Source organism: Saccopteryx leptura, chromosome 2 (genome assembly GCF_036850995.1).
Source record: "Saccopteryx leptura isolate mSacLep1 chromosome 2, mSacLep1_pri_phased_curated, whole genome shotgun sequence".
Classification (NCBI taxonomy): Eukaryota; Metazoa; Chordata; class Mammalia; order Chiroptera; family Emballonuridae; genus Saccopteryx; species Saccopteryx leptura.
The window spans coordinates 11,293,331-11,308,727 of NC_089504.1; positions in this window are offsets into that span (position 1 = coordinate 11,293,331).

Below are 15,397 nucleotides of genomic sequence, written 5' to 3' on the forward strand. Positions count from 1 at the left end.
ATCCGGGTGAGCTTAGAGAGGCCAGAGACCGCGGGAGCTGTGACTACTGGGGGCGGAGGGCCAACCAGCATATCCTTGCTCCAAGAGAACTAAGGCCTGGTTTCTTCTTGCTCTTTCTAACCTCTCTCCAGCCTTTAGAAACTAAGAAAGGCATGGGTTTGAATCTAAGTTCTGCAATTTATGCACAAGCCTAACCTTAAGCAAGTAACTTAACTTCCCTTAGCTGGTTCTGATCTTTCCAATGGGGGACATCCCCTTCACATGGATGTAATCCATGAAAAAGATCATGGATGTAAAATGTCTGGAACATGGCAAACACTAAATAAATTATTCCCTCTTTTCCATCTCCATCTCCTATTAAAAACTGTCCCAGATCCACACGGTTCTTCAAGACCGCAGGCCCATTCTCTAACTGCTGGGTGCATCGTGTCATAGATTCAGCTGTTGACCTGCGTCCATCCGGCTGCCTGGCTATATACCACTTTTCCAAAGACTGACAACCTGGTCGGCGGGGTAATCCCAACGGTCCCCTCCAGCCTCCAGACTTCAGGCTCAACCTAGAGTTTCTTGGGATTCAAGGGCAATACCCAGGTGTATGGTGAAGTTGGATTTAGAAAATAAAAACTGATTGTAGAGAAAAACCTAATGAACAAATCAATTACAGAGTTCCATCTCCTGGGTCTTCTTTGAAGGTGGGCCAGGCTGAAGTCACTTGCTTGCCAGAAAGAAGGGGCTAGCGAGAATCTATGCAGTTTATCTTACATAAAGGCACAAAGTTGAAGCAGCACAGGATCATACTTCCCACATACCGTACATAACTTTTAGACACATCTACGTGTGCTTGTACTGCCCAAGAACATGCACGCATGTTCGTGTGTGCAAATTCACATGCTCATCTTTGTTGGCAAAAACACGGCAAGCAGGAAGGTAAAGCTAGGGTTTACATGTGCACATCAAGTGTTTAAGTGTCCAGTGCCAGGCTGGGGCAGGCATCTGTAAAGTGGTTATAGTACAATTGGCTGCCAAGGTGATTCGACCTAAATCCCTTTGTGCACTTTCTAGACGGCCGTGTGTTTGGCATATTTGCAAAAACTCTTGAAGCTACAAGTATGTGTGTACATGCTGCACATGCACAGATACCCCAACGCGAGGGAAGGCCCATAATCCCAAAGACGCGCCTGCGCGTCTGCTCACACAGACATGTGCTTTGGCGCCAACACATGGCCTGCATAGGGGCAGGGGACGGCTACACAGGCATGTTTCACTGATGCATCTGAGACGCTTTCTTTCAAAGAAATTAGGGAATGAAAATCTAATCTGGGAGTTACCGGGGTTCATCTGGAGGTCGCCCAAGGGGTAGTAAAAATGGTGACAACGTAGGAGCCAATGTCCTCAGTGCAGCTGTGAGCCCAGGCTGAATGGATGCAGTAGGTTTTCGAGAACTCCAGGGGTTGCCTCAGGAGCTGGGGCGGGGGGCAGGGGTGACCAGGGCGAGCACTTGGTAACTCTTGCCGCGGGCTTCCCAAGAAACGTGGAAACACACCCTGCCTGCGGGCTCTTCACTCCCCCTAGACGTGTCAGCACACGATTTCGTCGCCACCTATCTGACCAAGCAGCCAACACCCAGTGCTGCCCCACCGCAGATTCCCTGGCAGTCAGGATTCCCGCCGGGTGCACCCGCCTGTTTATCTCCTGGTGTCAGGCTGGGACGCACTCCGGTCGGCAAGAGAGGCTCACACGCACCTCCCGCCGCCGCGGGGCGGGATCTGGACGCCTGGCCCGGGGTTCAGAGGCCGGTAACTTTTCTAATCTTCCCCAGCGGCGGGGTATGCGGCACAACCAACCGTTAAGCCCTGTCCGCGGAGACTAAACAAGGCGAGGAACAGGCTGTAAACACACATCCTGACACGTGAGTGACATTTACACCGTCCGAGGAGGAGCCGCGGCCTAGGGGAAGGCAGGGGCGGGGGGAGCAGGCAGCCGCAGGTACGGGGGGTCTGTCCCAGGCGCCGGCACCAGCGGCCCCTCCCCGGAGACCCGGGGGAGAGGATCCCGAAGTCGCTGGAACCTGCCTTTTCGTGGGGAGGTGACAGGTGACTGGAATTCAGGTCTGGCTACTCCCGCCGCTGCCCACCTCCCCACCATCTGCTTCCTCGCAGACGAGCAGACCCGGCGCATAATGAGGCAGCAGCAGCCTCCAGCCGGCCACCGTGACTAACTCAGAACAAAAGCGCTCCCTCCACGCCTCTCCCAACAAAAGGGGCCACCAGCTCCAGCGCTCCCCGAAGGCTGCGGGGCTCCCGGCTGCCGGCTGCGGAGCTGCGGCGAGCAAACTTCCCGGGGCTGCCGGCGCCACCGAGCCGGGGCCCGCGGAGGGAGAGAAGCCCAGGCCGGCCCAGAGCGAGTGAGGCCGGGTCGAGCGAGGGCGTTGGGGACGGAGGGTGATTGATCAGCGCGCCGTTCCCGGAGCTCCGTCCCGTTATTAGTGGCGGCCAAAGCAGGGCCACGCAATAACCTCCGAATCGCCAACTAATTGACGCTGCAGGCAACTACTTCTTTGTGCGCGCTGGTTTTATGTCTTCATAGCCGGTGATTGACAAGGTGTAATTAGTCATCTCACTCGGTGATAAACATGGGCATCCTCCTCCCGCGGCATCAGGCCGTGTGTACCAGCAGAGGAAGCGATAGTTGACGCTGATATACCATTAAATCAAAATGAAGACGTTCAGAAGTGTGTGTGTGTTTGCTGTGACGCTCTGATGGTTTATTTCTCAAATACGGCACCAACAGATTTACTTGATTTGCAAGTTAACTACAACATTAACTGGTTTTATTTATTTTGCCTCTTCCTTCCTCTTTCCTAGGCAGGGATGTTGCTCTTGGAGAATGTGAAGACAGTTTGCTTCTTGACAAGCGAGCGAGCGGGCGCCCAGATTTCCTCAGCCTCTCCGGAGTCTCCCCCGAGGGAAAAGCAGGCAGAAAAACCGACAGATTTGGGAGCCACCAAGGGAAGGATTCCGCACAGGGAGAACCGCCCTCCGTGGCCCCAGACCTGCTAGCTTTTGGGCACTGGCATTAGATGACCTGAAACTCTGAGGATGGTGCTGGGGACAGGGGTCAGGGAAAACCTCTCGAATAGAAACTGCAAAGAAGAAAGAGGCAAAAACAACGTTTCTTCTCTGCCTCACAGCAGAAAGGACTGTGTTCTTTAAGCTGTTGGCTGCAGTCACAGGCCAGTTGCCTGTCTCCGTTCTTTGAGTGTAATGTTTCCTGTCCTCCGTGTTGCACCATTCAGCAAATGATACTCCTTGCTCACTGAAGTGGGGCTTGCTTAGGGAAGTGTGTGTGTGTGTGTGTGTGTGTGTGTGTGTGTGTGTGTGTTCCTCTACAGGGAGGCTGCCACTAGAGGTGATGGTCACTCAGTCCAGAAGCCTGGACATTTAAATTTTTAAAAGGGAGGGAGCACTGCTGGTTGGACTCGCGGGCATTGCTATGGTCTGTCTTGACCCTAATTCTGGTAGAGAATGGCTGGGACTGAACAAAGCCGCCACCATCTGAAAGTCCACTTCTGGGGTATCACACGTGCCCCTAGGAACGCCCTCAGTGGGATACCCTTCCTGTACTGTCCCTTCTCGCTAACCTCTGTCACTTGTTTGTGTGGCAGAAGGGTGGTGATTCCTTGCCCCTGAGCAGGAATGTAGGGTTGTGGACATCTCCAAGAAAAGATGGGGTGAAGCTGATTCACAGGGGTGGCAGGAAAGCCCTGCATCCTCTACAAGGACCCTTGCTTTCCAGGCCTGTGTGCTTCGTTCAGCAAAGGGGGGAGTGTTTTTATATTGATGTGAGAGGCTGCCAGTCAGCAGCAAATCAGCTTGGGCATGGCTACCTCTTTATGAAATCAGCTCATTGCCTTGGCCACACCTTACAGAAAATCTGCTGGTTACCACTATAGGCAGTGGTGCCCTAGTTGTTTCAAAAAAGAATCCCCTTATCTGTGGATACCTAAGTGGCTTGGCCCGTCTCAGGCAGAGAGGAGCCCAATTCCTCCTCCTCTTCTCCCTGCAGCGATCTGAACAATTCTGAAACTGCTTCCCTGGGCGTCAGCTGAGCAGGTTGGGGAACTAACCAGGGCCCTCTCTCTAGGGCCCTGTTAAATGCACTGAACTTAAAATGAAACACGAAGTGTGAGTTTCAGGTTTGAACATGATGCATCAGGAAACGTGGAGGTTGGCAGCCCTTTCCTCCCTCCCTGCCTTTCGGTAGCAGGTATTAATATTGTATTAAATGTTATGGGAAAGTAAGGGCTGCAGAGAGAAATGTGCTCAGATGCAATTTTGTCAAGGTTTTTATCTGTGATTATGATTCCAGATGTAGAAACTCCCGGAGGAGGGAAATGAGGGGCTGCTGGCGTGTGACATGTGTTTTAAGGTGTTTGGCAGTGTTTCTCAAAGTGGTGACAAAATGTTCAATTTTATTACAGGGAATTGGTAAAAGAAATATGAATACTAGGTCAGAGATTGTTCACCTCAGCAAAAGGATTTACCATTATTGATTAGGGTGGAGAAAGTTTGTATCTGGGTCTTGCTTAAATCACATTGTCAACAATGTAAATCTGTCAGATCAGATTATTCTTAAAGAATTGTAACAAAATACACAATAGCTAATTGCAACTCCCCACCTACTAATTTCCATGCAAAAATATAAACTGCCCTGGAAGCCAAAAACAAGAGTAAATATTGCAAAAATATGTCAATTTTTTTCAGCTGGTATAACTACAGCTGTTCCTTGAAGGTAATTTCTTTTTAATCTAACCCAGAAACTACCCAGCCCTACAAGAGCCATTTTGCTATTTTGCTAATCTGGTTCCCTTTTAGGTTGAAGCACAAATAACAGCAAGACATTTCCTCGCACAGGGAACCATGTTTTGCTGAAAGGATAATCAGAAAAATTTTGAATGGAAAAAAGTGGGGCTGGCGAGGAATCAGCTGAACTCTTAGTTGACAATTCTACATGCACTTGAGACTGGAAAATCTTCCTACCACAGCCCTTTATTTGATGGCATCTCTGCCATCCCTCTCTGACAGCAGGACACCCCTAAACTCTATTTCTAAGAAAAGGTTTCTCATAAACTTTTTATGAGCTTCACATACACTAATTGACACGAGTGCCCAGCCAGCACTGACTAGACTGGAGGTGGGTTTGGTAAACATTTTTACAGAACAAAAAGAGGAGTTTTGGCTAAAGATGCTGGACTTGGCCCCTCCCTGGGTCCCCAATCAGGGGACAAGAGGCACTGCACACTCACTGGATGCATTGGTGTACAGGTCACCCCATTGCTAGCATACCCATTATGACTCTCAGCCCTGTTCTGGAAGCCCACATGTATTTAGCCCCAACGTTTCCTTAATCTGGGCTAAAGACTGTTGATTTTTGGCTTCCTGCTGGCACTATTTTACCATCACAAAAGATACTAGGTTCCTAGCACAAATTGCACCTTCCTTGGAAGTAAGAAGGCTCCTCTCCTATGAGATGCTGTAGGACGTGTACATTTCCAAGGGGAACAGTGAGATTACAGGGGAAGGAAAAATGAGTGGTCACCATCTCTCACCCTTTATCTTCAGCAGGACCTTTCTCTATCCCAGCCCAACTTTCCAATGGCCCGATTAGCAAATCTCTACTGCTATTTGGGAAGGCGGCATTGTCTCTTTAGGTGAAGAACAGTCATTTCCCACATATGCCTCAACTGAAGCCCAGCCCCTTGCCCCTCCCCCCATTTTATTCTTACATTAATTAAAACAACCAATGTCCCATCGATTATCTTTGCATGAATGAGAATCATTATGGGCCCTTGCAGGTATATGGGAAATGCTGTTTGCTTAAGTCTTCACACTTTGATTTTCTATAGACTCCTTTTCTCAGGCATAAAGAAATTCAAACAAAACAACACAAAAACAAAACCCAAAATCTCCCGACACTTTGCAATAAAGCACAGAGACCAGTGGTAATGAGCTAGTATGATCCCTTGCAGGAAGAAATGTTCAGATGCCCCCGTTTTAGAGCTGAATTGTACTATCTGGTAAAGGATTCTAGACAGTTAAGACAAACATTGATAGGTTACCAGACCCAGGCTTGGAATTTGAGCTTGTGTCAAGTCAGATGAGCTCATCCAAATTTACTTTTAAGCTACGGTGTCAGTCCTCGCAAGTAAGAAAGGCAGGGGACAGTCAGCTCTATTTGGAATTTCCCAGCTATTTGGCCATTTCAGCTGCATCTCCATTTCTGGGGGCTGCCATAATTAGAGCGATCTATTTTGCATTTACTTCTCTTTGCAAGCACTACATTATTCACTCTTTCCTGTGCTTATTAAACAGTGCCACCTGCACCAAATTCAACAAAGCTCTTCCATCAGTCAGCCCAGCTAAGGATCCCACGCCATATATTATCATTAATTGAAGCTCAATTGAATAGTTGACGATAGAGGCATGAGTAAAAGCAACACATTTCCTAGGACCTGTTTATAAAAATGTTTTAAGAAAAAAAAAACACCCAACCATTTATTTCTCCAATTGTCATCTTTTACAAACTCATTTCATTTGCTCTGTACAGTAATTCAAGCAGCAATTAGCAAGTCTTTTAATTAATGAACTATTGCCTGTATGTCACCAAGGTGCCTCCAGCACAAATGTCCTCCTTCAGAAGGTACTAGCAAATGCAGTCAATATTTTGTCACCCAAAACCTTCGAAGCTGACCGCCTCGATAGTCCTAATGCTATACAGAAGTGTCTGAAGAGCCAGAGACAAGTCTGGGAAGCAGAGGATAATTTTTAGGAAACAAGCCGTGGATAGTCTGAATCCAGGGAGAGGGAGTTGGAAGAAGGAGGGGAATCAGAGACAGAGAGGGGAGAGGCAGAAAATGAATGCAGATAGAAATCAGTGGTTAAAGAAAAGCAAAATTTCTAGCAAAGATGGGACCATCTCTGAGCTCCAATTGTGTTACAACAAACTCCATCTACATACATTTTTAAAGAGCCTCAAACCTCACTGTGCCTTGTTCTTTAATAAGCTTCCTGCTTTGTTCAAAATACTGCTTATCTTGGGCATTGTCAACAGCTCTGCATCTGGGAGAGATTAATTAAGTGATAGGTCAGAGACAATAAGGTGAAAGGGCATGTCCACCCAATCAGGTCCGATTCATCCATTTTTAGGTGGATCAACTTTTTTTGAGGGATGCCAATTTCAGTACCATTTCCAAGGAAGATTTTTCAGTAGGAATGCCTGAGCTTCCCCAGTGAGGGACTTTTAGCTGGAAAAGACCTTTCTGCAGATAGAAAAACCCAAAATCTCTACTTTGTCTTTTTAAGATATGAAACCAAAACATAACTATAAATTGTCTCTGTGCTTAAGTTTCACCTGTCAGGATAAAGGTTGATTTTCCTGAACAGGATCTTTCTAAAGAATAGCTAATCAGATGATTACAAATATGATTGCCATGCAATACAATAAAAAATTTAAAAGTTTACTTTCTCTTCTCCCCCTTCCCAACTGTTTGTCATTGATTCTTCCCTTCGAAGTCCACTTTTAATTTCTAGGAATAAAAATAAGAGAGAGAGACAAGAAAGAGTGTAAGAGAGGGGAGAGAGGAGTAAGGGAAGAATGAAAGAAATAGAGAGGTTTTCGAGGTGTCAACTGAATTTTTCCAGACCAATTAGAGGTTATCTTTAAATTTCCATACCCCACCCTTTCACACCTTTCTAAATAGATCTTTAGATTACTGAGAAATTAGTTAATTGGGGAAGGCCATGTGGCCAGTTCACCCTGTTTCTAACCAGAAGGGTTTTAAGGACCTTAGACCCCACCCCCAGAAATGACACTCTCCTTATCTATTCAGCAGCACATCAATCTGGGTCAAAATTGTGATTTTCAGTGTATATGTGTGTATGAGAGAGAGAGAGAGAGAGGGAGAAGTTAACTCCCAGCCTGTGAATAAGGCTTACTTAAATTCACTGTTTTGGGCAGACCTCAAACAAAACATTTGGAATATTTTTACTCTATTCTTGAAACCTCCCCCAAATAAAGTTCACTTTTTCCAAGGTTTTTCTTTGGAGGGGAGAGGGAGATGTGGTAGGAGGAATAAACAATGGCTTAGGTTGTGTGTGTGTGTCTTTTTTAATTGACCAGACATTTCCCTTTCCCCAAACAAATATAGAATGCCAGTTTCTTAACTACCCAATTCTTTAAATCATCTGGGATCCATCTATATTTATAAAACTAAGCAGAAATACTTAACAGCCTGATCAATAGCCATTGACTGTCAGTACACCTCAAACCCTAACACGCACAGCTTGATCATGTATATTTGATCATCAAAAAATTCAAAGCATCTTGCAGCAGTCTATCAAGCTTCCCACAAAATAGTCTGTCTTTTTCTGTGGTCTTGAAAAGAGTGTGAATTTCCTGTCTTCTGTGTTCATCTCTCTATCCACTCATTTATCTCCACGCGTGCACACACACACACCACTCCCTTCCTGGAGAATTTATTGCTCATATATTTGATGAAGAACAAGGTAATTAACTGTGAGGCTGTACATCTGGTCGGTACTTCATATTCATTGCAATAATAAAACACTTTTTCCCCATTTTAGCAGGAGGAAGGCTAGCCCTGCCCGCAGATTCAGAGGACCCCAGAGTCTCTGTCTGCAAAGCCTCCTTGTTATAAATCCTGCCTCCCTCTTAAGTGATGGCACGCACAATTGCACCAAGGGGCACTAAGTTTATCTGTGCAAAGGCCTCACTGGAAAAGCTTGTGCATTCTCAGAGCTTCAGCAGCAGCTAGTGGGGGTCTGAAATAGACACAGCTGGCTCCTCCATCTCCAGTATGCTTGGCAGCAAAGGGGGACAAGAGTCCCAAGGGCTTGTCCTGTGAAGGGCCACAGGTAGAGAGGTATATTTTTCTATCTCAAGGCTGGTGTCCTGAGCACGTGGTACCCCGAAAGAACCCAGCCCTGCAGACTTTTCTGATAGTCTGTGGTCAAAAGGCTGGTTCTAAGTTTCTCCATAAGGCATACCAGATCTGTCCAAACTGCTCCAAAGTCCAGCCAGAAAAATAATAACAGCTGGCAAGCCTGCTCTAAGCCCCCAACGCAATCTTTTTAACCCCAACCCCAGAGACCTCCCCCAGTCAGCAAAACAAATTACCTGCACAACCTCCCATTTCGGGAGTCCCCTGCTCTGTATTCGGAACCCGTGCCCAGGACAAATTTCTCGGGGCCCTTCCTTCTAAAGGCAGCAGCATCTGGGCTGAGGCACTCTCCTTTATATTGGGGGAGGGAGACTTCATATGATAATACATGTAATATGATATGGAATGACAGAAAGCATGACAGTTGCCCATAATACGGAGAAGTCAGTCAAAGGACAGAGGGGACATTTGGATAATTACCATCCATTGGCTAGTCAATCACGCGAACAGAGAGAAACTGCACAAAACCCACAATGGAGTTGGGAAACAAAAGAGACCCGAGCCAGACTCAGGATTAACGGGTCTAAAGCGATCTAAATGCTTTTGTATCTGAAGAACTAAGGATGCCGGGTTGCCTCCCCCCCAATCCCAGGGAACTAATTGCGGGGATCAGAGTTAAAGCTCTCTCCCTCCTTTCCCCTTTCTCTTTGTAGACTGCTCACCACGCAGAAGAAAAAAAAATTATTTCTCTCTCTGTGTTCATTAAACTATTTTAAAGTTAAAGGGGTGGGGGAGGGAGGCTCAATGTGGCCCCTCAGCCCAGGAGCTGGGATTCTTCAGCCTCCGAAGAGGCTGGACAGTCTCTGTTGGCCTCAATTCTTTGTTTCGGGGTAAAGCCTTCCCTCCTTGGCCCTGGAAACAAATGCCCCATCCACCTGGGCAGCTGCCCTTCTCTTGGAGGCGCACACGGATAGCTGGTACCCTGCTTTGGGTGGAGAAACCCAATAACTGGCCCCTGCACCAGAAAAACACACTCCCCAGAGTTGAAAACTCATATTGCGTTTGTCTGCAATTAAGTGGAGAAAAGGGGTGACGGAGAAGGGGCTCTAGCCTTCCAAATGGGAGAATGAGAAAGGAGATGATTGTAATTGTGAGGAGAATTTTCTTCTAAATTGGGCAGTGGGAACGAAGAAGAAAATCCTTCTAAACTGGGGCAGGGACAGAATATGCTTAATTAGGGAGAGGGGTGAGAAGACTCTTGTCTGCAAAAGAGAGTGGCAAAGAAGTGATTCCTCCAGGAGACGCAGGCAAAGGGTCCCACAATTTTTAGAGACTCGGAGATGAAGAAGAGTGAGGAGAATTACTGTAAAAGATAAGGACAGAGATCTCTGGACTTGAGAGCGAGCCCCCCGTAGTCCCGGGACAGAAAGACGGGTGGCTGACCGCCTCCCCGATTCCCCCAGGTCCTCCCTGTATGACGGCGACTCGCCCGGAGCCCTGCTGGGCCGGGTGGAGCCCTCGCGTGCGCCCGGCGCGGTGGCAGCGGCGGCCCCGAGTCCGGGTCCGCGGTGCCCGCCCTGCCCTCCGGGCGCTCCCCGCCCCGCGCAGCGCCAGCCCAGGCGCCTCTTACCTTTCCGCGTCCTCCGCAGCGGATGTGGCCGGCTGTGCGGGCGGCCCCGGGCCCGGGCCGGGGGGCGGGGGGCGGCGGTGCGGGGCTGGGGGGGCGCGGCGGGGCGAGGGCCGGGGGCGCCGGCGCGGTGCCCGGAGGGGGCGAGGGGGGCGCCGGCAGCCCCAGGGCCCGGGGCCCGGGCCGGCCGAGCCGGGGGAGGCGCGCGCTGCGGGGCGCCGTGGGAGGGCGCCGCGGCCCGGGCCGGGGGGCGGGGGGCGGCCTCGTCGGGCCGGCGGGGCGCTCCAGCCTTCAGGGCCGGGAGGGAGGCCCCGCGCCCGGGAAGCCGGGACGGGGCGCGCGGACCAGAGGGGCTGTTCTGTCGCCTCAGCTGACAAATCAGTCGGGGCCCTCCGAGCCGGGGGGCTGCCCCTGTCGCCAGCTGACGGCCGCCTCGGGTCCGTGCGGTCCGCGCGTCGCAGGCCGGGCTGCGGTCCTCCGCTGCGGGCGCGTGCGGCCGGGGCGGGGGCGGCGGGGCGGGCGGCGCCCCGAGGAGGCCGCCCGCGCCCGCAGCCCGGGCCTCCCCCGCCCGCTGCCGTCCCGCGCCCGCTCCGCGCGCTCCCCGCCGCCCGCGCCTGTCACTGTCGCTGCCCTGGCCTTCCGTCTGTCCTCCTCAGCCTGCCTCCCTCTGTCACTCTGCATCTCCCCGGCTCCGTAGCGTCTCTCGCTCTCTCGTCCCCTCTTGGTCTCTCCCCGAGTCCACAGCTCCCTTGCTCACTGCGCTCTTTTTCTCTCTTTGGATCCGTGGTGCCGACTCTCTTACCCCTCTCTCCTCGTCGCCCTCACCATTTTCTCCCTTTCTCTCTTTTTTCCCTATCTACCTCCCTGTACTCTCCACCCCTTTCTCAGGAGTGCTGCAGTCTCTCCCTTTCTCCCTTCTTGCAACAGCAGCCCCAGAATCCAACCTAAGCCATTTCCCTGCTCTGAGACCTCAGAGTCACTTCCTCCCACCTGCAGTGTCCTTATCTCCAGAAAGAGTCAAGAAGGCCCTGGCCGGGTAGTTCAGTTGGTTAGAGTGTCTTCCTGACATGCCGAAGTTGCAGGTGGATCCCAGTCAGGGTGCATACAATAATCAACCAATGACGGCATGAATAAGTGGAAGAACAAATCAATGTCTCTCTCTCTCTCTCTAAAAATCAATATAATAACAATAATAATAATAAAGAGTTAATAACTGGCTCTTGGCAGTGTGGTTGGGAAGAGAGCTGGGAGGAGGGGCACCAGGGTGTCCATGGCTCAGGATCCCCTTCTTGGTCGTCATGCTCATTCAAATGCAGCAGCCATGTGACAGCTGCCTGGTGACCAGGGTTCACAGGATGCCCTGTATGCCTCATAAAACCGATGTCACCAACCTCGAGGGCCAGGAGAGATACCAGAAGGCCATTCAGCAAAGAAGGTCAAGGGTGTTTTCCTCTGGGGTCCCTACAGTCCCTCCTAAAAGGCATCTGCGGTGCCTCCTCAACCCCCAACCCAGGGCAGATAGCAGGGCTGGGTCTGACACCTCAGACCTTGTCATCTTCTACTTCTTCCCTCACTGACACCAATCAAAGAGGCAATTGCTCTCCCTTGTCCTTACACACACACACACACACACACCCCACAAGTGGAATAAAAACTTTAAAGGTGCCTCCTGGATGAAGTGTGGCTTCAGAATTCAGAATCAGACAGATGTGAGTTCAAGACCATTACTTGTCTTGGGCAAGTCACACCACTCAAAGCCTCAGTTTCCTCATCTGCATATTGAGAAGAGTAACCACCTTCCTTTTTATCTCGTGGGGCAGCTCACCCATGACTTGCATGAGGAGCCCATGCCTATAGCAGGTTATTCTGTCCAGATTTTATTCAACAAGTACTTAAATATTTGTTGTCCATGCTTTTTGTTGGGCTCTGAGTATACAGCAATTCACAAGGCAGATGTGGTCTCTGCCTACAAGCAAGTTGCAGCCTAGCTTGGGAGAGAGAATATGAACAGCTATTCTACAATTATTTCATGACAGTTATACAAGTGCCATGGAGAAGTAGAGAGTGCACTGAGACCAAATATCCAGAAAGTTTGACCTAGGCTCGGAGCTCAGGAAGGGCTTTCTCAAAAAGAGACCTGAAGTCAGGTGTGGGGGCCAGGGTTGCAGTTGGCAGGAGTCAGGAAGAGGCTGGCAATGGGAGAGTGTTCCTGGCAAAGTGATGAGCCTGTGTCTCAGCTGGGAAGCCGCAGGGAGTATGGTTAGTGGGAAGGCCAGTGTAGTAGGAGGGCGGGGAATGAGGCCGGAATGGTGGGCGGAGCCAGGCATGGAAGGGGCAGAGCTGCTAGCCTCTGCACCTGGGAACCACATGAGTCCTGTTTCCTTCATTTCTCAGCTGGAAGGAGGAAGCCACATTCAGTTCCCATACGTGTGCTTTGCCTTCTATCCTTCTTGAGGGTTGTCATCCCTTGTCCCCTCCTCGGCTCTGTCCCAGCACTGTTCACCCGAGTGTCATTGCCTTCCTTGGCCACTGTGCCCCCAACTGAGTGTGGCCTCCCCAACAGCACACACCCAGGCTCAGCTTCCCTCAGTGCCCTTACAGTCAGCCCCACAAGAGGTGTCCGCAGCTGGCATTTCTTGTTTGACCGAAGTGTCAGTAGCCATTGTGTCAGCTGTGTGCCAGACAATTGTCTGGCATTGCCTCTCTCTGCGTTCACAAAGCACTCGTTTAATGGGGGAAACACTTCTGCATACACAGAGCCATGATGACACAGGAGACATGGGGTGTAGGACCGGAAGCTCTTTGAGGGCAGGCTTTTCCTGGGTTTGTTCACTTAGTATAGTCTTCAGAGTATGGCACAGTGCCTGGCACAAGGCGGGTACTCAGTAACGTGTGTTGAGAGGTTGAAAAAGAAAAGCGAAGTTTAAATGCAGAAGAATGAAGGATAAGTAGGAGTTAAAGTGAGCCGAAGGAAAGGGTGAGGAGACTGCCTGTGAAGAGCTAGCTGTAATACACAGACAGGAGGAGCCAGGAGAGTCTGGAGGGAGGGAGGGAGCTAGTGCTTAATGAGCTCCCCCTGCAGCCAGGCAGGTGCTGGGTACCTCTGTGCGGTGGTCTTGGCCAACCTTCACAGCAACCCTGCCTTGTGGGCACCACTGTCCTCCCTCTTCTGAAGAAGTGCTGGAGTCCAGAGAGGTTAAATCACCAGCCTGAGGTCATACAGCTAGTAAAAGCCAGCACCTAGATTTGAACCCAGGTCTGCCTGCTCCTCTTTCCTAAAAGGAAGAAGCAAAAGAGGAGGAGAGGGCAGACGAAGGAGATGACTGAGAACAAAGGGAGTGCGGTGGCAAAGGAGTGAGCTCCATGAGTAATTTTTCAGCTTAAAAACAATTCCCATTTCCCAGCCCTGCAGAGGCTGGCTGGCGGATCTGAGGCGAGGCGGCCCTCTGACTCGCAGGAGCCAGCCAAGGGGCCCAGCGAGCTGCTTCAAAGCTGGCCTCTTCAGCACAGGCGCTTTCAGACTTCACACGGGAAACTTTCCAGGGCTGACTTTTTGCACTTTGTTTCCAAATCAAGAGATGGGAAGTCCCTCTCAGCCTAGCAGGGAGGAGATTTCACTGAGAGGCTTGCCTGGGGTTCTGGGCTTGTCACAGGGCTCCCCACCTCCCAAGGCAATTGTGTGTGTGTGTGGGGGGGGGGTGGCGAACCTGCTCCCTGCCCTCAGTGGGTTCTCAGGGAGAATTCAGGGTGTGGGCTTGGTAATTGATCACTCCTGGGGGTGGGGGGCCGGATGAAGTCTCTCTTCCTGTTTCCTCCCAAGTCTGCTTTCTACCTGGGTTCCCAGTGGCATTTGTTGACAAGATGTGACCATCTCACAAGGGTCACAGTGTGCTCCTTGCTCTTCCGTGCACGGCAGCCTCAGAGCCAAACCACACTGTGTCATTTTCTGACCACCATGGCAAGAAGCAGCGAGGGTCTCCCAAACTCTCAGTTCCCTCTGACTTTTGGATTTCAGATTTGGATTTTGGATGTACATCAAGACGCTGGCTCTGTGCATTTTAATTAAGCTGTCTTTTTTCATTTATTACTAATACACTCCTCTTAACTATGATTTATTTGTTAAACAAAGCACCATAAGCCGTCACTTATTCATCTTAATTTCAACAAAATTAAAGTAGTCGCTGTTAGATTGCACCTAATTGCACTTGCAATGAAAAGAACGGAGATGTTAATCAAAATAAATTGAAGATAAACAATAAAATCATTACATCTTTGTGGCGGTAAGTGTAACTAATCAGTTTTGACTCAAAGAGACCGAACAGGAATAATGAATGTGTCACTGAAGGCGTGCTCATTAAGGGAAGCCGTCATGGCCTGGGTCTTCAGGGCAGCAGACGGCCACCTTCCCCGTGTATCTCTGAGGGTTCCTGCCCCCTGGGCTGGGCAGAGGGACCCTGAGGAGGACAGAGAACAGGGAGGAGGCTCATAGAATGAGAGAGGGTCCCGGGTGGGTCCTCTGAGGCTGCTCGTGCTACAGAGGGGTTCTTTCACTCTAACGAGAAGGTGAGAGGTCCCAGGCCCATTTCTGGACATCCTAAGTAATTAAGGATGGGGGGAGAGAGAGACCTGGAGAGAAACAGATAAAAGGATATCCAGAGGACACAGATAGCCAGACACACACCAGGGGATGCAGTAGAGGAGAGTCCAACAGAAAGAGACAAGGAGAAAGAGAGATAGGCAGGCAGTAAGAGACCAAGATGGGAGACAACGGAATGAGGATGCAGAGGAAGGCCAGGGATGGACGGTCAGAC